Here is a 22,939-nt window from a genome sequence, read left to right on the forward strand (position 1 = left end):
AAAAATGCACGGTTAGCATAAATTAAGTTTATATATATATATATATATATATATATATATATATATATATATATATATATCATATATAGCTTATAACACATGAACTATGTGTCAATCGGTTATCATGCAGATTTAAAGCTATATGTGCATTTTTTTTAAAAAAAAGTGGTTAGTGACCAAATGCTATTGTTACAAGGGCTTGTGTTAAAATATTCGTGTTCTATGTTACTTTGCATCATTTGAGGCGCATTAGCCATAATGTGGGAATGTTTATCTGTTAAATTAAGTGTGCATGGTTTACAAAAATCTGTGCATATATTTGAAGCTTACACGTGTTTCTGCCCCTGGTATAGGTCTCTGCTAACATTCTGATTTGCTGTGCTTAGTAGATGACACTATTTGCTGCTGGACAGCTCCTCTGCTTATTTCACTGACGTTTCTTTCCACTGCTGAAGAAAAGTTGTTACTACCAGAGGAATTACACCTCCAGGAAGCTGGACAAACAGATATCAGACACATAAGCACTTTATGACTCTCTTGTTGTAGTATAATTCTACTGTAGAGATCTTAATCAATATGCAGAAGATTACAGTCCTGTCATAAGAAATGAACATGGCTACATTGATGTTGTAACTATGTGCTTGCAAGCTGAATAGTCCTACACAGGGGCGATTATTTTGTTTTTAATGTGTTTTCTTGAAGCCATTTTAAAAACACTTTAATAGTCAAAAAAAATAATGCAAGCGGTTAGACCGGTGCAAATACTCCAGGCAAGATTTTGCTTTGCGTCAATTTCGGCATCGCCATTCAGCACCCGGACTCATTAACGCTTGGTAGAGATACAACGGAGGTCTACAGGGGAGCTCAATGAATTGCATAAAACACTTCTGCTGGGGAGCTTTAAGAGCTCTCTTCTCAAGCTCAGTTAAGAGCAAAGACAAGTAGAAACTTCTGGCAATGTTTTAACAGGCCTGTTTTTCCAACACGCGTGTGGACAAGCCTTTCATAGTTGAAAACAGGGCTTTAAAGGGTTAACAGAGAGCTATAACACTGTAGCAACATAGTAAAAACCCTACAGTGGTCCTGGTTCTATGGTATTGAAAAGGGAAGAGAGGGGATGTAAGAGCTGAGACTGTTACCAGGGCCATCTCTTCCATTGGGCACAATGGGCAGGTGCCCGGGGGCCCTGCGGGCCAGGGGGGCCCGTCAGAGGCAGCGTTGAAAAAAAAATCCTGCAAAAAAAAAAAAAAGAAGAAAATACCTTGCGGTCAGCTGGCGATCCGGCTCCCTCACTGGTCTCCTCCTCCGTGCGGTGCTCGCAGTGCTTGTCGGGCATGACATTATCATGCCTGCCCGACATCCATTGCGGAGCGCAGCACGGAGGAGTCCCCAGCGCGAAAACAACTTTAATCAGCAGGCAGCAGCAGTGACTTTGAAAAAAAGTGAAGCGGATCGCATCGGAGAATAAGGTAAGGTAAGGGTTTTTTTTTTTTTTCATTATTTCAAGGGGCACTGACGGCTGACCAGTATGTGTGTGTATAAAACAAAGTGATATATATATATATAATCACTTTTTTTTTTTACGTATATATATATATATATATATATAGGGGCCCCGGTGCACTGTTTTGCCCAGGGGCCCTTAATGTTGTTATGAGGGCCCTGACTGTTACCATTTCAAACTCTCTCGAAACATGTCACCTGAAATCTCCAACTCACAAGTAGATTGGTTAGCAACCATTTTAATATATGTTTATTTCAACCCCTGAAGGCAGCAAAAAAGTTGAGGAATATGACTTTTAAGAGAAAAATTGTATGGAGTTTTCTTTTCATCAAGATGGATGTCTGCACTTTGTTTTATATATTAGTGTGCATTTTGCACATACATTTTATTGCTATTTCTTTTATAATCATCTGTGTATTGAATTTGGTGGCAGTCGCTATTCCAGCAGTGTAAATGTCGGCACTTAATCTGCCGACATGAAAATGTCGGGAGGGTAAATGCCGACAGTGGCATTGTGTTGACTGCTGGACAATGTTGTCAGTGTGATTGGCGACATTCACAATGTCAACATTAAAAAACCAATGCGGCAACATTTTCATGTCGGCAAGTTAAGTGCCGACATTTACACTGCCGGAGTTATGTACCCTACCCCTCTAATGTAGGATTGTGTAAGAATAGTACAGAACAGATACAAGTATATATACTGAATCCAATCACACATCCCATGTTGCTTTTTAAAACATCAAGTCATTTCAATGGAAGGTTCTCAGACACTGATTGGCTGCAGGTTAGCTGTACCACCAACTACTTGAAACTAGCTAACACACAAAACTCCATACACCCTTGGGAAAAAGTGTCCCAAAGGCATGCACTAATTATAGACAAGTCAACTGTCAAAATTGCTAAATATTTGTAGCACAGCAGAACCTCTTGCAATTTGATGTGTAGATGTTTCCAAGGCAGGAAACATTTTAGAAATGTAACACTTATGTAGTATATGTATATAGACAATATGAATATATTAATAACAGGAAAAGGTGAATTTATGTTACAATTCTGCTCATCAACATCTCCAGAATCATCCAGCTCTAAGTAATAAAAATCTGTTTGTCGGCTCTACAAAAAAAAAGACATCAACAAGATGTATATATTTCAAATGAAATGTCTTCTCCTCCCCTATATGAATTGCCATCTGGCGCAGGTATCTCTTAAGCTCAGTGTAGCAAAGTACAATTAGCTGGTGGTTGGAGGAATTATTACCCCATGCACATGTCAGGGGGTATCAGATTTCATTCCCTTTACATTCCCTGGCATCCGTTTTTTTACCCTGTGTCAACAATTAAATCCCTTAGCTTTAAACAGCAAATAATTGCATGTTCTACCACCTAGATTGTATGTGCAAACACAATCGGATAAGCTTACATACTTATCACATGGTGGTATGAATAGTAAATATAATTTTTACAGGCAATATGCAATTTCATATAATACAGTGAGACCATTATGGTGTCTTACACAAGGTATGGGGATTATTTGGGATGTTCAGTCCAGGGAATAAATTTATCAAGCTGCGGGTTTGAAAAAGTGGAGATGTTGCCTATAGCAATCAATCAGATTCTAGCTGTCATTTTGTGGAATGTACTAAATAAATGATAACTAGGGGCCTAATTCATTAAGGATCTTAACTTGAGTAACTTCTTATTTCAATCTCCTGGACAAAACCATGTTACAATGCAAGGGGTGCAAATTAATATTCTGTTTTTCACATAAGTTAAATACTGCCTGTTTTTTCATGTAGCACACAAATACTTGATAGATTATTTGTACACTGAAATTTAAAGTTGATATTTGTGTGCTATATGAAAAAACAGTCAGTATTTAACTTATGTGCAAAACAAAATACTAATTTGCACCCCTTGTATTGTAACATGGTTTTGTCCAGGAGACTGAAAGAAGAAGTTTCTCAAGTTAAGATCCTTAAATAATCAGGCCCTAGAATCTGAATGGTTGCTATAGGCAATATCTCCACTTTTTCAAACCCGCAGCTAGATAAATTCACTCCCAGATGTCAATGGTTCGAAGTACTAGAGCTCCAATTTATGACATTATTTGAATGCCACGTACTTAAATTGCAATTGTTGTTTGACGGTTAAAGCAATCAAGAAGCTGGTCATTGGTCTTTGTGTTGTCTTATGCTACCCTCCACACACCACATTGAAAATCATGATGATGATTTTGTATTGGTATTACATATTTTTGTAACAGAGAACGAATGTTAGACACTTCGATTCCTCGGTCCGCCTCCAAACATTGGTGTATCAGAAAACTGTAGTCTTTCCACAGCTTTATTTCCAAGACAGGCACGACCAGAGCCGCAACTTAAAATTTTAGCACCTAGGAAGAGAAAGAAAACTATCGCCCCCCTAGCCCTCAATTTTATTCATGAACCTAAAATATTCATAAATTGCATCCCTCCTTCAGCACCCTGGGAAGTCGCCCATATCGCACTGCCCACAATAAAATTACAGCGTAGATCTTCATTGCATGCAACTCAAATGTTTCTCAAGATGTTTCTTATCAGCAGATCTCAAACCTGGGTTTTTATACACTTCAAACATTACACTTTTCTCTGCAAAATTGCAAACGTCAACAGGATCACAAGGCGAACATATTCTCATGTGATAGTGTCACGCATATCATGCATCAAACAGAATTAACTTTCCTGCTTTACAATAGGTTCATGGACCATCTGATTTGTGGTTAATAACTGGACAACCCTGGGACTTCTTGTTTCAAACACTGCTTAGCCAATCACTTTGTTCATTTAGAATTATATTCAAACATTAACCAATATAACCAATATATAGCCAATATAACAAAAATGAACTATGGTTCATGTTTGGCGCCCATCTACTACATCTCCCAGGAGACTGAAAGAAGTGGCCTAGTGGTTAGCACGTCTGCCTCACAGCACTGGGGTCATGAGTTCGATTCCCGACCATGGCCTTATCTGTGTGGAGTTTGTATGTTCTCCCTGTGTTTGCGTGGGTTTCCTCCGGGTGCTCCGGTTTCCTCCCACACTCCAAAAACATACTGGTAGGGTAATTGGCTGCAATCAAAAAAATTGACCCTAGTCTCTCCCTCTCTGTCTGTCTGTCTCTGTGTGTGAGTGTGTGTCTATAGTAGGGAATTTAGACTGTAAGCTCCAATGGGGCAGGGACTGATGTGAATGAGTTCTCTGTACAGCGCTGCGGAATTAGTGGCGCTATATAAATAAATGATGATGATGATGATGATGATCTCCCCATGTTCTGTCTTTAAAACACTTTTCATAACCAAATCACACTTATATTATGCCTGAGGACAATGGGGCGTATTCAATTGTCAGCGTTAATGCTGAAAAATGAGCGCTCAAAAAATATTACCGTTTATACGGTAATATTGCGCGCGAAAACCGTTAATACGGTAGTTTACTCACGGAATTTCAGCTCGCTGCTCAGGGAGCAGCGACCTGAAATTCCGTGAGTAATTACCGTATTAATGGTAAGATTTTTTGAGCGCTCGTTTGTTAGCGTTAACGCTAACAATTGAATACCCCCCAATGTGTCCCATAAACGAGAGATGCAACAGATAACAAAAATAATTATGGCATATAAACACAGTGGTATGCTAACAACAATCAGTAACCCTGCATTGTCTTATCCTTTATGGTAACAGTCTCATTATTAGATGTAAAGTTACAATACACTTGTTCAATCAAAGCACATAATCCACCTTTATTAACCAACATAAATACAATCTAATTTCTTTAATAATCTCTTCTAAACTGGGACTTGTTCATAAACCATTTTGCCCAAAATCTATGATAAACATTTATCTCTTTCATGGCTAGATACACTGAATGGACCTGATTCATCAAGACACGTCTCTGACGATTTTGAGCGTATCCTACGCAAAATCACTCTGCGCATGCACAGAACTGGGACATACACCAGAAAACGCAGTCCTGTTTGATCCATCTTCATACGCAAAGGACACTTGCTACAGCCTAGGATTTCATGGAGTTAATAGATCGGGGATGGGGAGTTTTGCCATAGTCAAGATACAGTAGGGACGTGCCAAACTCAAGCGCATGCAGCCACATCCGAATGAAACTCTGGGCATCGCAAGTTACTTGTTTTTCTGCCGTATCACTTGCTCCAGCCACAGGACTAGTCTAAGTCCTGATCAGTAGTGATGACAGTCTCGGATGCACGCTAGAACATGTGTTTGCAATCAGGAGCAACTGTAATAATGTATTTTATGTTCAGTAGACATTAAGATCATCCTAATGTATTTCATGGGGGAAAAAATAATTTAAAAAAGCAAACACTTTTCTGTTTTTTTTCTTCTGCTTTATCACTAATGCTTTTATTATTAACAGGTGGTACTCATTTAATATTCTTTTTTTCTGTGCGTACTTTACAAATTTATAATCCATAAAAATAAAGAAATGGCCATATTCTGCATTACATCACATTTACTTTTTCCTATATTCCTTGATCATTTCCTAGTTAAACAGACATATACTATACAAGAAGCAATAACCATGATCTTATTTCCAAGTACATAGCTACAATTAGTAAACCCTTTACAATACTCAATTAACTCTCCATTCCTACAACAGCACTTTTCCTGCTTTACTTAACAACACATGGACAGCACTTTCCCTGCTCTAGTTAACAACAGATGGACAGCACTTTCCCTGCTCTTTTTAACAACACATGGACATGTTAACATAGAAAACATGGGCACACACCTAACATTGTAACAATAGTTAAATGTGAGTGCTATTTGCCTTTTTAAACCAATCATTATCAAACTATATATCGTTATAAGTAAGACAAAAAATACACATAATAACATCAACATTGCTATAAACTAAAGTATCAATGTTCCTCTTAGTATGTACATGGCATGGCCAAAAGTATGTGGACACACTTTCTAGTTAGTGTATTTTCCCATTTCAGCCACAAACATTGCTAAGGGTGGGTACACACTGCAGAACATATCTCCGGCAAAGCAGTGCACTGTGGCTCTACCTACACAACCACTCAGCCACTTATGTACAACAGCTGATACTGAGGTGATTAGTCCACCTAAACGTTGGTAATCCTATGGGGCCTCTATTCTCATGGGGCAACAGCCCAGCATTCCCATGTGATAGGATGGCTCTTTGGGGGCACCATAGCCTTGCCAACTTTTCAGTATATTATTCCTGGAGATTTATTTAGAACCTTCAAAGCCTCTTTATCAGAACGTCTAGGTGGACTAATCACCTCAGTATCAGCTGTTATCTGTACATGCAGTCTTCCTGTTGCGAATACATTTCTTGACCTTGACGTAAACAACTTACACGTACTAAGTGCACATAAACAAGACAGAATCAACACATGTCATTTTTTTAAGCAATTTTTGAAGCAGTTCTCTGCAAAGAAATATTGCAAATGTTTGTGTTGAACATTTGATTAATAAAAAAATAATTCATAGTAATTTTGTACTCTGCCATCTCCGTCTGTATGATTTACCCACTGAGTACCATTTTTATGTTGAATTTCTTGTATTTTTAACTTCAAGGCTCATGTTATATGTCCAAACATTTGTGTGCTATAATGCTGTTAAGACGGCCCTGGATACATTTAGACCATACTTGCCAACTATGGCAAGTTGTGCTCCGTGAGATTGGGGGGTGGAGTCAGGGCAGGGCTAGGCAAATCGTGTCATTTGACATGCCCCTAAACTGACAGCACATTTTCTAACCTATTACAGCAGGGGCGGGGCCATGATGACGCGTGAATCACGTTCCAAGCCCCGTCCCCTGCCATTTAAGTAAAGAAATAGCCAGGGACTGGGAGTTTGCCCTGCTCTCCCGGGAGTCCGGGAGGACTCCTATAAATTCGGGAGTCTCGCGGAGATTCCGGGAGAGTAGGCAATTATGATTACCCCCTGGTATGCTCTTAATTTTCCTTGAGTCTAGTAATGGTTAAATAAATAAGCAGTACATGGAATGAAAACAGCAGAATTTAATTTTAATTAGTGGCTAATCCAAACATGGGGATTTGACTTGACCTTATTACAATTATATACCAAGGGAAGTGCGGCAATAAGGCGTAACATGCGCACAGACAGATATTTAAACTAAACCTTGAGGAGTGAACCAATACGCAGGGGCGCACGCAGGATTGTCAGGGGGGGTTATCCCCCCCCAAAAAAAAAACATGAGTGAGAGCTGCTGCGCCGCGCATGCGCAGCAGTTCCGTATCGGCAGCGCTGTCCTATACAGCAGCCGCAGCGCTGTCAAAGAAGCGTCCGCGGCGGTGCTGTATACAATACAGCACCGCCGCGGACGGTTCTTTGACAGCGCCACGGCTGCTGTATAGGATAGTGCCGCTTGGGTGGCAACTTAGTTAGCGCAGGGGGGGTTTCTGGAGACTCAGAAACCCCCCTGCGTGCACCACTGATGCGTGTGCAGAAAGCTACGGCTGATGCAATGTTGCTAAACACGGCTGATTAAATTGCAATGCACGGTCCACCTGTGTTTTGTCACATTGCGTCCGGAGTAAGCATAAGGGGCTTACAGAAGGACTTTATAACAGGGAGGAATCTGTTCTTTAGAGAACACACTGAGCCTGTCTCCTGCAGAGTACACACCATCTGAATGTAGCTTGCCGCATTAGTCTCCCTGAACACAGGCCTTTCTGCACAGATACACTATACTTAACATTGCTAAGTGATATTCTACTTGAATGGTGTCATTCCCATCACTTGAAACAAGATCATGATCTGTTGTCTTAGCAATCAGAGAGTGTGAGATAGTCCACAGCAGTCAGAGACAGATGTGCACAAGCTTTCTGTCCCTCAGGATCGGGCACATGAGGCGGATGGGTTCTCTGTAAATAAGTTATTGTCTGTCTGTACACAAAAAAAGAAGTCTCACATTGACACATCAACAGCAATGAAGAGCTGTTCTGTCCATAGAACTTCAAAGAGTCACTGTAACTGTTTTCATAGGGGATAATCCCCTCAAATCGGAGACACGATCTGCATAGACATTCATGACTAGGGTAACAATCAAGAATAAACCAGGACATAAGCAAACAGAGTCCTTGCTGGCGATGGACTAAAGTCTGTTGCACACGACTCAGTGAATGCAGTTCGGCCTCTTGTTAGCTCTGGGCATTGGTTCCCATGGACGTCCATGGACAGATCGGGGGATTCAGCATTTTCAGAAGGCAAATTAATCTCTTAATGTTATTAAAGCGAAGGGTACGTTACTTTCTTTCTTCTTCCCCCTATACAGAGACAGAAGTGACATGATACTGGGTGGCAATAGAAGCACAGGGTACATCTCAATTGCAAATATAAAGACTGTCTTTTTTTTTGTAAGAAAGAAGCAATGCATTCAGTAATAGAGGGAGGGGTGTTTGGATTTAGCGCTAAGCAAAACCACCGCTCTCAAAGTTTGCTGCACAGAACATTGGCAGTAATATCTTTATTTAACAAAATAAAGGCTATGTGGGTTTGTAATGTTGTGTTTTTTAGATTTTTGAAGTATAGGAATACTTTTACATTCCCTGACTTTGGGTAATTCTGGGCAAATATTTTGAGAAATTAGGAGCCAGTTCCAAGAGTTACTAATCAGTCATTTCTTAAGAAGAAACATTTATCAACAGCTCAGTATATTCAGCTGTCTGTGCCCAACACATTTGCCCATTGTGTACTCAGGGGTATCAAATATATGTGCCCAGCTTGTAATTAGCACTGTACAATACCTTTGACCAGTATATACTCCACATTTTCAAACACCTATCATGTGTCCAGCATTGCACAATACATGTAGCCAGCCTGTACCCAAGTTTACATAAAGCATTTGTCTATCGTGTACCCAGCAGTGCCCAACACATTTGCAAAACATGATCCCATGGGTACCCAATATAGTTGGCCAATATGATCCAGCACAGCGTAGCACATTTTTTACCCAACATATTGTTAAGGGCAAGGTGTATGTAATCCTCAACTGCTATAACCGCTTCTCGAGATATACGCCTTTATCAGTCCCCTTTCCGAGAAACTAAATAAGTTCCACAGTACTCAGTTGCCCCCAGGACTTAAGCTCGGGTAGTAGTAGTTGTTGATTTACAATTGTCCGGTGCAGTGGACAATTGATGGCTTGATGGCTTCATAAAGTAGATTGAGAATCAGTGGAGCACTTGCCTGGTGAAGTGAACAGCACATGATAACAGGTAGGGAGCAACCAGATGCAAACTGACCATCAGACAGACAGGGTTAATGCAAATAGCAGACAGGCCACGGTCAGGACTAGAGAAGACAGCAGTTTCTATAAATAAGCCTGGGGTCAAGGCAGGTAGAGACCTATATGCAGATCCGTTTAACAAGCCAAGAGTCAGGAGTGGAGAAGACAGTAAAATCCTTTAAACAACCCGGGTCAAACACTGATAGTAGAACAGATCGTCAGTTTGCACTGCTCAACACTTTTGGCCAACATGCACCGAGCATTGCCCAACACTTTATGTACCCCACTTTTTACAACATGTGCCTATAATGTACTCAGCATGTATCCAAAGCTACCCAATACAACTGTGCATCATGTACCAAACAGTGCCCAACACATTTATCCAGCATGAACCAGGTTGTACTCAATTTATTTGTTCAGCATGTACCTAGCAGTGTCAAATACATTTGCCCAGAATGTAACCAACATTGACCAACACATGTGCTCAGCTATACCCTGTATAGTTACCCATACCCAACACATATCAGCAGACCCAATCACACAGAAATCCTTCTTGTTTTCCGATTCCCTCTTATTTATTTAAGTCTTGCCAGCTGCTTTTACATATTCTAAATGGCAGTTTTGTTCCACATTCTGATTTTTTTCTCAGCTCGAATCTTCTAAATTAATTTTACCGCTATGAATCTCTTACATCCATATAGCCCTAAACTTTTCAAAATTATTTTACTCTTAATATGACCATAGGACTAAGAGCTAGACTTAGTCTCACGCTCTGTGTGTGTGTGTGTGTGTGTTAGAGAACTTAGACTGTAAGCTCCATTGGGCAGGGGCTGATGTGAGTTCTCTGTACAACACTGCAAAATTAGTGGCGCTGTATAAATAGTTGATGATGAGGAGGATGATGACTTTAATGGCTTTGTGATCACAGTCATATTAATCCCATCAACGCAGGAAGTCACCAGAGCAATGACAGATGTCAAACAACCTCTTCTCCGCTTGCCAACCTGCAATAAAGTTTTCAAAGTTTTTGGAACTTGTCCTTTTTAGTCTTGGAATGCCCCGAACATAGTTTGTAGAAAAAGGGGCTATTTCCCTTATAATGTGGCTATCACCTAAACCCAGTAGAAAAGGCCATTTTGTGGCTGAACATTCATGAGACCGTAGACTCTCAATTGGCTATAAATCAGTGGCAGCAAGACCTCGGACACAATTCAACCAATGAATCCCGTTCCTCAATGTTAATACCGGGACTGTTCTGGATGTATGTACAATACATAGTTTACCTTGGACCTACGGGTGTAGGAATGTAAGGAAGATCTAATCCAGATATATGCTGAACTTCTTATCATCCATTTGCACATGATTAGCCTTGATGTCTATCCATGGATTCACAGTGCTCAGGCTGGATCTTGACTCCTAATGAATACTCAGACTCAGAAGAGGAACTAGAGAGCTGTTGGCCCCGATGCAAGGAGCCAGGGCCCCCAACCCTCTGCATCTACCATGCAGCAGGACCCATTATCTCCATGAGCCCCGGGGCACGGCTCCTGCCGCATCAATGATAGTTCCGTCACTGCTCAGACGAAATGCACTTGGCATTCAAAGGTGTGCTCTGGGAAGCTCTGCTATAACAGTTCCTTTACAAAGAGTAACATGTACTGATACACAGTATAAAGTTATCCCAGAAGAGGAACCCCTACAGCAGACTAGTCTGAAGGAAATTAGGGCCAGTCGGGCCCCTCAAAGGTAGAAAACACTGTTATTAACCCAGTAACCCTGTAATTGCCTCGCAACACATTTAAACAAAGGACAGCATGCATGCAACCGCTTGTCCCAGACAGATATTTATCCAGCGTGTTATTTATTGAACATGAATATGGATAACAATGGAAGGTCATAATGTCACAAGGCTTTTAAAATGCTATCAGTTTAAATGTCCCTGCAATCAATGCCACCCTATTTAGAAAGGTAAATCTTGATGTAAATTGGGATTGTACCTTGCCAGCTTTCAGGGGATTTTGCAAAGCTGCGTCCCTTTCAGTCAATATGTTAATGACCTTCTGTTAAACCTTCTTGAAACGCTACAATAAGGCAGAGCATTACTTAGGGGAAGGTGATGTTCCTGCTCCGTATCACATGTGGCACTAGGGGAAAGTGGATTGACAGCATCATATTGAGGCATCTAAAGGTACCACTGGATGTATGATATCACTAAAAGGAAATAAATGAAACACCAATTTAAAATTATAATACATTTTTTGTATGTTGTTTTGTTATGTAGTTTGTGTCCTACTAATGGACGTATGCCTGGGGTTACCAACTACCTCAAGCCAGGAACTAGCACTGTACCTTTAGTTATCAACTATCAGGAACTGGCGCTCTGCCTTTGTCCAGAACTTGGAACTATCACAGTACCTGCATCCACCAACTTCCTGGAGCCAGGAACCAGCGATGTACCTGTATCCACCAACTGCCTAGAGTCAGTAGCTAGTGCCGTACCTGCATCCACCAATTTCCTGGAGCCAGGAACTAGCACAGTACCTGCATCCACGAACTTCCTGGAGCCAGAAACTAGCACAGTACCTGCATCCACCAACTTCCTGGAGCTAGGAACTAGCGATGTACCTGTATCCACCAACTGCCTAGAGTCAGTAGCTAGTGCCGTACCTGCATCCACCAACTTCGTGGAGCCAGGAACTAGCACAGTACTTGCATCCACGAACTGCCTAGAGTCAGTAGCTAGTGCCGTACCTGCATCCACCAACTTCCTGGAGCCAGGAACTAGTACAGTACCTGCATCCACGAACTTCCTGGAGCCAGAAACTAGCACAGTACCTGCATCCACCAACTTCCTAGAGCCAGGAACTAGCGATGTACCTGTATCCACCAACTGCCTAGAGTCAGTAGCTAGTGCCGTACCTGTATCCACCAATTTCCTGGAGCCAGGAACTAGCGCTGTACCTGTATCCACCAACTGCCTAGAGTGAGTAGCTAGTGCCGCATCTGTATCCTCCAACTGCCTAGAGTCAGTAGCTAGTGCCGTTCCTGTATCCACCAACTGCCTAAAGCCAGGAACTAGCACAGTACCTGTAAATACCAACTGCCAGAAAATGGCATTCTTACTTTGTCCAGAGCTTGGAACTAACATAGTACCTGCATCCTCCAACTGCCTAGAACCAGGTAGAAATGCTGTACCTGTATCCACCAAATGCCTAGAATCAGTAACTAGTGCCGTACCTGTATCCACCTACTACCTGGAGCCAGGAAGTAGCACAGTATCTATATCCTCCAACTACCTGGAGCCAGGAACTAGCACAGTACCTGTATCCACCAACTGCCTGGAGCCAGGAACTAGCACAGTACCTGTATCCACCAACTGCCTGGAGCCAGGAACTAGCACAGTAACTGTATCCACCAACTGCCTGGAGCCAGGAACTAGCACAGTACCTGTATCCACCAACTGCCTGGAGCCAGGAACTAGCAGAGTATCTGTACCCACCAACTGCCTGGAGCCAGGAACTAGTACAGCATTTGTATCCACCAACTGCCTGGAACCAGGAACTAGCACAGTATCTGTATCCACCAACTGCCTGGAGCCAGGAACTAGCAGAGTATCTGTATCCACTAACTGCCTGGAGCCAGGAACTAGTACAGTGGCTGTATCTATGAACATGTATCCCCACCAATAGCTAATATTGTTATTGCACTACCTTACATATTAAGTTTTTTTCCCACCTCTTAGGGTGTGAGTCTGCCACATGTAAGGAAGGGGTTAAGTTCTCCAGAAGCATGGGAGAGCTCCGCCCCTTCTTCACACTGGGCGGGTCTATACCCTTTATAATGCCCAGCAGAGGAAACAGTATTAAGAGGAAGGAATGCAGTATGTTGACTTACTCTTTGCTACCTTCTGAGGGTGTTGTCACGATCTGCCCTCAGCTTATGCATTACATGCTGCTTTGCATGGCAGCTCCTGCCCTTTGTGTCCTATTATTGTATTGCAGCAGTACCTCTGATTACCAGAGGTGCTGCTATTATGCCTTTCTTGTTTGCCTTAGGGGTTAACTTGTTCACCAATTATCCCATGCACCTGGGTGTGGTTTTTCATTTATATACCTGTCACTCCCAGCACACAGGGCTGGTTATTGTTGTCCCATCCTGTGATGTCCTTTCCTGTTGTCCAATCCCGATGTAATTTCCTGTTGTCCTTACCTGATTGTTTCTGGACATTCATGCTACTTTCTGCATCAGCTGGAACCTGGTATTTTTCACTGCTCCTTATTACCTGTTGTTAATACCTACCCTCTGCTACCCTGCATTACCGTTTACCTGGTTGTTTCTGGACATTCATGCTACTTTCTGCATCAACTGGAACCTGGTATTTATCACTGCTCCTTAATACCTGTTGTTAATACCTCTCTGCAAATAAACACAGAGTGTTTTCACCAAATTCGTGACTCCTAGCTGTACTTCTGTTTGAGATCTGTGACAGGTGTAAAGTAGTGATAGGCATCCTGTAGCCCTAGGGCAACATCCGGCCCTCTGCACCTTCACCTGTGGCCCCCCAGATCCTTCCTGCTGTATTGTCGGCTTTGTTTTTATAGCTGGTAACACATTTATAAAATACATGCTGATATTACAGATAGGGGGCTCTCTCCTCACTCCTGCTCCTGTGTTGCTGTGTTTACTGTTCCTACACCTGGGTTTAATGAAGCTGTTACTGAAGTGTCCTCCTGTTTAAAGGCACAAATATAACATTCGTGAGAAGTTAAAATCAGAGGCACTCTGCATTATATCCATTATATCAACTAAGGGTTATTTATTAAAAATAAACCACAACACCATAAATAGTGCATGCCCAATGACCAGGTTACACAGGACACCTGCCTACAGCGGTTTCACGCAATTCCTGCTGTCTGATGGCAAGTTGAACTACTAGTCTGCGAGCAATGACTAATTGTTGAATTGGATAAATATCACTGGAAAAAAGTTTTCCTTTAATGCCCAGATGCTTCTAAAACCGGCCACACACATTAAGATCTGGTTATTTACCGTGACTGCTGAATGAGTGTATTTGTGTTCAATGCACCCCGCACTCGCCATTGACCAGACTAATCAGATTTACTTAGTCGCCATGTTCCTCTTTATCTGGTAAACATTTAGCTGCAAAATTGGTACTAAACCCTGGCAACCATTCGGACGCTTGTTTTTATTGACTAAGGGTAAGCACCCACTGAAGAATTTTCCGACCGACGTGTTATCTACAACGATTTTACAAACGACTGAAGGTCCGATCGCTCGGGCAATTCATGCGTACATAATAGACACCTTTTAAACAATTAACGAAAGACGGACTGTCTGGGCAGCGGCTTTTCACAGCCATTTTGTCGTGTTAAAAGATTTGGAGTTCATACACACTGAAACGACATTTGTGGTCCCAAGAAATTTAAATAATTGGCCGAGCATGTTCATTAAGAACCAACCAAAAACTCTTAAAAGGAGAAGGATACACGTCTTCTTCATTCACTCTGTAACACATACTTCTGTATGTTCGTTCGCAACCGCACAGCAGCAAATTCTTTTACTATTATGGATACTGTTGAAGAACAGCAAGCCACTGCTTTTTTGCTACTCGCTATGACAAGAATATTGCAAGTACAGACCCGAAGGGAAAGAAGGAGAAAGAATCGGTCTTGTTGGACGAAATTTACATACCCATGCCCCCAAAGAAGTCGCAGCCTGAGGAGCTATCGCAGTTTGTCGCGGATCGATCGGAAATTTCTACACATTACATGATCGTAAGGGGATTGGAACGAGATTATAAAACAACCACGACCAACCAAATGAACCGACAATCGGTACCTTGGAGCGACTTTCGTCCATCGTGTAATTATACTCACTCAGCCGACATCCGAACGAACAGTCGTATGTCAGCTATTTAGCACAATGTTTGGATGAATAAGCTCCAGTGTGTACTTAGCCTAACATCCACCCTATAGATAAAAGTTAATTGCTGATTAGTTTGCAACTAAATGCAATGTTTGTAAATCAGCTATATTAGTCATTGTGGCTTATATGGGCTTTTATGAAATAAAAATAATGTTAAAATAAAAATATTATGATCAACAAGTAAGACAACTGCTTATAAAGAATACTGTGTCATGTATATATGTGTATATATATATATATATATATATATATATATATATATATATATATATATATATATCCTGTTGTACATAACCCTGCTTTGTCTTTTATTTTTCCCATATTACAGTCCTCTATGAAGACAAGACTGAATAACCTATCTTAGCACACTCCTTCTACATTATAATGACCATGCTCAGTGTCGGACTGGGGCATGAAGGGCCCACCGGGGGAATTCAGTGATAGGGGCCCACTATATTGGGGTGTGGCCAACTTTAGGAGTGGGTGTGGCCAGTAAAGGGGGTGTGGTCAGGCTATGGAGGACAACTTATAGCACTATTTTAAATGTGCACCTTTTGCATTAGACCCTGCCCATTCTACTGGTAGGGAACTACATGGGACCCATTAATAAAACACTTGTGGTTTGGAAGAAACTCCAGTACCAGCTCCTGTCGTCTCCTAATGCACCAAGACAGTTACTTATGATAAGTGCATCATTTGGTTACCTCCAACCCTCGCCTCATATGTTGTTATTGCCCATCATGTATTGAGCTTATTAAAAGCCATTACAAGGGCTACACAAACCAATAATAACATCATCAATTAGAAGACATAAACTGCACAATTAATTTTTTAGTACAATGGTTACCAACCTGTTGTTGCTGTGACATGTCCTGGAATAAAAGTCAATTCATAAAAAAACAAGTGATTGTAATTCTCAACTAATCTCAGTGAAATCCATCTAATTTCATTTTAAATACGGTTGATATATGCCTATAATACTTTCACTATATCACCCCTAAATTCTAAACAGGACAACCATCAAAAAGAATGCACAATAGGCAAAAGGAAAAATATATAAATATAATTATGTTCTCCTATGCATGTGCCTTTCTACACTAACATACAATATAGACCAACATATTATACAACCCTGAATGATTATATTTTCAACTGGATGCAATTGGAATACTAGACTACATGAAAAGCACCCTTCATTTGCCAGATCTTGTATACACAGTCTGATTATTAAAATGACTCTTTGTTATAATTATTTTTAAGGACTCTTACAGAATATGCCACTCGTCAAAGACCATACACACAGCATCAGTGCTACTACGGTTGCGTACTTCACCAATGAATGCTTGTTGAGAAGGGAAATTTTAAAAAACAAAAAAATGAACAGAATACAGCCCATCCAAAGCCTGTCACATTTATTCCATATATGCTGGTATGCTGCCAGTGTTGTATGAAAGAGAATATAAATATCAAAGGACGGGCGCAAATGGGGGAAGGGTAAAGAAACACAAGGATTGGGTCAATGAATAAGTCAAGGGGAAAACGGTCCCAAAGTCATTAAAGGATGTTGGTCTTCTAGTTCCACCTATACCGATGTCCCAGATGGTAAACTTACATCAATGTGACCTTTTCTATTCCACACAGTATTTGAATAATGTGTCCTCTTGCTTCAAAAAGCACCACCACGATGTACTTTTACTCCCCTCTAAACCTGTTTCTTCTCCTCACCAGAGTGCACATATGGGAGACCAGGGAGAGAACAGAGAAAGATCTCATGGTGTTTTACGTTCTCTATTTATTAAGTTAAAACATGGGGTTAAAAACACTCACATTTTGTATGTTAAAAAGGTATCTTTCAGTCCATATGTTTCCTCGATCAAACGGCAGTATCCAGCTTCTGTATCCCAGCCACGATCAAACTGGCTGGGCTTCAGATAACCCGGGGAAACTCTGCAGCGTCAGAGGGGGCGTGGTCTATTGCGTCCAGTGTTGCATGAACCTATGATGACCAAACTGACCTTGGATCAGTATGTTGATATCAGGACGTCCTCCTCCCCTGCTCAAACTGCTGAAAAACACACTACCGCGCCTGGGCTCTCTGCATCTGCGCGGTAGTGTGGTTACAGGAGATGTGACCGCCGCCGCCATCTAAACAAAGTTCAACATCAAGCTCCGCCCTAACAACGGAGGGGGCGGAGCTTCAACCCCGCTGGGCCTACCGGTGGATTGACCGGCTGTCCGGCGGGCCAGTCCGAGGCTGACCATGCTTATATTAACCAAGATATCACTTACATGAGTGCAGAGCTGAACACTTCTGCTGATTCTTATTTTAAAAAGACAAATAAATGGATACCTCATCTGCTTAAACCATGTCCATAGGATAAGTACATACACAATGCACTGGGCTTAGTCAATGGGGTGCATGACCTACGTTGTCTCAATATATTAGGAATATCTGTAAGTATGCAGTTATAATCTAAATTATTGCTATGGACAGCACCATTTTTATCATACATTGATTTTAATAAATTTCCTCAAATATCCTTAATTTGCTATAGGAGCCAGTGGCATAAAAATCATGCTTTTACTAGTGTTTTTTAACGCAAATAAAAGCATGTACACATGTATGTGAAAGTAATTTATTGGAGGGATTGTGACAGTGTGTTTTGGACAATGCCTGCTCTATTTACCTTCGTTGTCTATATAACATACGGGGGTAAATGTATCAAGCTGCGAGTTTCCTTCGGGTTTGAAAAGAGTAGATGTTGCCTATAGCAACAATCAGATTCTAGCTGTCATTTTGTAGAATGTACTAAATAAATGATAACTAGAATCTGATTGGTTGTTATAGGCAACATCTCCACTTTTCAAACTCGACGGAAACTCGCAGCTTGATACATTTAATCCAATGGGGTTACTTTTCCCAATGCTACTGGGTAACCAGACTATACAAGCTCCTTTTCAGGACCAAATTGCAAAAAATGGACTGTAATCCATAGTAACTATATAGATCTTTATTTTTTCTAAATTGTGCAAGAAAAATGACAGCACCTTTCTGCACATTTCACTATTGTTGTGTACAATTTAATTTAAATCCTGGGGGTAAATGTATCAAGCCGGGAGTTTTCCGACGGGCTTGAAAAACCAATCAGAGTCTAGCTATCATTTATTTAGTACATTCTACAAAATGACAGCTAGAATCTGATTGGTTGCTATAGGCAACATCTCCACTTTTCAAACCCTCCGCAAAACTCTCAGCTTGATACATTTAAACCCTGAAGTTCTCTTTCTTCATAATCCATGTGCGTTAGTGGAGTTTTATATACAAAAAAAACTATTTTTCACCCTTATTTTTCTTCAATTTCACACAATATTAGCTAATAGCTGTGATCTTCTTGGTGCAGCCGCCAGATGTTATATTATTCACAGTAACAAAAGCATTATCTGGGTGCCGTTAAACTTCCCTCCAAATGAAATTATCCAGTAATTTTCATGCTCTGTTAATACGCTGCCTCAGTGTCATCATCCATTCTCCCATATGTTCCATTAAACGGCTCTTGGCTGACATACCCCATAGGACTTCAACTATTACATTTGTTGTACATGAAGTATGACCCGTAGTCATATAACGTTACTGATTTGGACTTAGCAGTTTCTCCCATATGTTTACATAGATGCCTGCTTAGGTTTATGTTACCTATTCATCTTCAATTTGCTGGTCCTCTCCTTGCTTGCTGGCCGTGCCAGACACTCACACGTGTTATGATATGTCATCTCCTGTGTAATGCCCGCAGAACGTCTCACCATATGGTATGTCAGGACGAAAGCTTTTCCCCTTAGGTTCGCCAACATCAATATGCAGAGCAATATGGTGCTGCGTTGATACATGCTAACATTTACGGTGATTGACTTGTTTTGTTTTGTTGATAGCCGAGATAAATACGGTTGCGACGGGACTGACACGTGGCTGCAAGTGAGGTGGTTTGTAAATTATTAAGGAAAGTGGAGTTTTTAGCAGAATTATTTTGGGAGATCTTTAAACTGTATCACCCGGATGCCTTTTCTTCCCCTGCACATTAACCTTTAATTGTCATATCTTAACTTATCTGAAATAAAGACACAGGGCCTGATTCATTAAGGATCTTAACTTGAGAAACTTCTTATTTCAGTCTCCTGGGCAAAACCATGTTACAATGCAAGGGGTGAAAATTAGTATTCTGTTTTGCACATAAGTTAAATACTGCCTGTTTTCTCATGTAGCACACAAATACTTGATAGCTTATTTGTACACTGAAATTTAAAGTTGATATTTGTGTGCTACATGAAAAAACAGTCAGTATTTAACTTATGTGCAAAACAGAATACTAATTTGCACCCCTTGCATTGTAACATGGTTTTGCCCAGGAGACTAAAATAAGAAGTTCCTCAAGTTAAGATCCTTACTGAATCAGGCCCACAGAGACTGTATAAAGTGGCTGAATGGGTCACTGTTTATTAATAATTGAAAACTTGGTGGCGGCGAAAGTGCACTGCGGGACAGCTAACCGACTGATTAGCCGAATCAAACGTGGATGGCGAACCGGCCCTAATCCACTTAACACCAGGAACTAATCCCTTACTGCTTGGCTGGCGCTAAATCTGGCGTCAGAGTGACCACACCCCCTCTAGGCTCACAATGACGTGCCCTCACGAAGCCGGTCAAGGGATCCTCAACACTAAAGGACCAAGAGCCACCGTTACCTAGAAGGAGGCAGTGAACTGTGGCCAATAAGCCATAGTGCCGCGTCTATCAGCCGCTGATTGCACTGCCCATTCTACCAACTGTGCTTGCTCTGTGGTGATGGGACAAAGATGCGGTTAAAACATAAAATTTGCATGGCAAGGCCGATCCGTCACCCAGGGTAGATGGGTGGACGGGAAGAAGAATGAGGCCGTTTAGGCAGCCAGAGGGGACCTATATAGAAATCCAGGACACTCCCACCTAACTACTATTGGTCGGCCTGCAAAAGGGAATATTAACTCTTTGCAGCTAAGTATAAAGTTACAGAGGCACACACGTCTGCGCTTAAGTGCTTTCCTCTATAGGGACTCTCTTGTCATGGGATACAGATAGGCAGAGATTATTTGGGGGGGGGGGGGGGGTCATATATTTACAGCAAAAATGTATCTGCAACACCTCTCCATTCACATTTTGTCTGTGGAGATGGCACAGCAGTGTACAATGTGGATAGCTACATAAGGAAATAAATAAAACCATTCCTGTCTGGATGTAGCCTTACAGTACCTTATACCTCAGTGATTCCGCTATTTCCTAATGAATTGATAGGCGGCATCAATAATGCCTCAGCACCAAAAAATGGCTGCAACCACTGAATGTATGTGACGGACAGACATTAGCACTGTCTGTATGTATGTGACGGACAGACATTAGCACTGTCTGTATGTATGTGACGGACAGACAATAGCACTGTCTGTATGTATGTGACGGACAGACATGAACCCGGCAATAGAAAGAAATCAGTCTACCTAAAAAAACAGACGCAGCATTATAATTTATTCAGAAATTACCATTAGTGCAGGGAGTGGTGAGATCACAGGAAATATCATATGGGCGTTACAAAGTTTGAAATGTCTAAAGATTGTCCAATATTCTATTACAGGTAAACACTGATCCAAACTGATTGACAGCTCCAGACTGATAGGGCCTGGTTCCGTGAAATACACCTTACAACAGTGAACACAATTGCTTGCAAGTCATGTTTGAAGGCAAACGACACTTATTACTGACTCCCACTTGAAGGGAGAAATGGGGGAAGGAAGTGTCAGATGAACGTAAGCAATGTACGTTAATGGCGTGCCGAGGACGTGTCGAGGAAGTGCCAAGGGAGTGCCGAGGAAGTACCAAGGGCGTGCCAAGGGAGTGCCGGGGAAGTACCCAAGGCGTGCCAAGGGAGTGTCGAGGACGTGCCGAGGGTGTGCCGAGGGAGTGCCGAGGGCTTGCTGAGGAAGTACCGAGGGCAAGCCGAGGGAGTGCCGAGGGAGTGCCGAGGAAGTACCGAGGGCGTGCCGAGGGAGTGCCGAGGACGTGCAGAGGGAGCGCCAAGGACGTGCCGAGGGAGTGCCGAGGATGTACCGAGGGCGTGCCAAGGCAGTGCCGAGGACGTGCCAAGGGAGTGCCGAGGACATGCCGAGGGAGCGCCGAGGGAGTGCCAACACAGACGTGGCCTATTCAAGTCTCACATTTCTCTTAATTACGTGTTTTTTAGCGGTATAATTTGCACCAGCTACAGGGCAGAAGTGCCGTCTGATAGTGATGGCTGACACGGCATAGCCTTTGCTTTAAAAACTAAGCGTGCCACTAGCTATGACAGAACATGTGTATGTAAGATAGACTTTTTATTTTATAAAAAGCTTTTTGTGCATGCGTTCTGACATGTGCGTATCCAGTGTAACTGTGCTGTCTGCCTACATACGGCAAGTAACATGGCAGCGTATCTTGAGATCCGCTTACAATTAGATACGGTCAGATCTACGCTCAAGTTCTGCACTCATTTTTGAAGTTGCGTGCAGGCTGCATCTGAGGACGAATCAGGCCCATAACGTGCAGGACGATGTGTCTGTCATTTATTATGACAGTAGAGTATCATAGAACAAAATCAAAATAAGCCATGTGACACAAGTGGGCGGGCCTTGTTACTGAATACATACATTTTTTTTTTTTTCAGGCGCAACCAATATGTGTTTCTTGCCTAAAACTGAACACCTACCGAAAATACATCCTAGCAGTAATAAATGCTGGTCAAAGCTAACCCTCAATAGCTGAGAGCAAACTCAGCCATCCAAGAATCAGGAGGTAAATGGAATTTTTCCACTCCTTTTTGCAGTCACTATATAAAGCGCTACGGAATCTGCTGGTGCTATATAAATAAACGATGATGATGATGATGATGATGGTTGCTATAAGCAACATCTCCACTTTTTCAAACCCGCAGTATAGTAAATATACCCCTTAGTGTTATTGAATAGCAACATTCACAGTTATATCAATATACAAATGTTGTTGTTTGTCTTTCTTATGTGTGATTGGTTTCACATCTATTAAACTAGCCCTTTGCTTTTTTGAGAAATATAATTTTCCTCACCTTTCGGATGAGCCCTTAAATCATCATAAATATATTAAAAAAGACTTTATGGCTCAA

The sequence above is a fragment of the Mixophyes fleayi genome, chromosome 2, assembly GCF_038048845.1.
Source record: "Mixophyes fleayi isolate aMixFle1 chromosome 2, aMixFle1.hap1, whole genome shotgun sequence".
In the NCBI taxonomy this organism is placed as follows: domain Eukaryota; kingdom Metazoa; phylum Chordata; class Amphibia; order Anura; family Limnodynastidae; genus Mixophyes; species Mixophyes fleayi.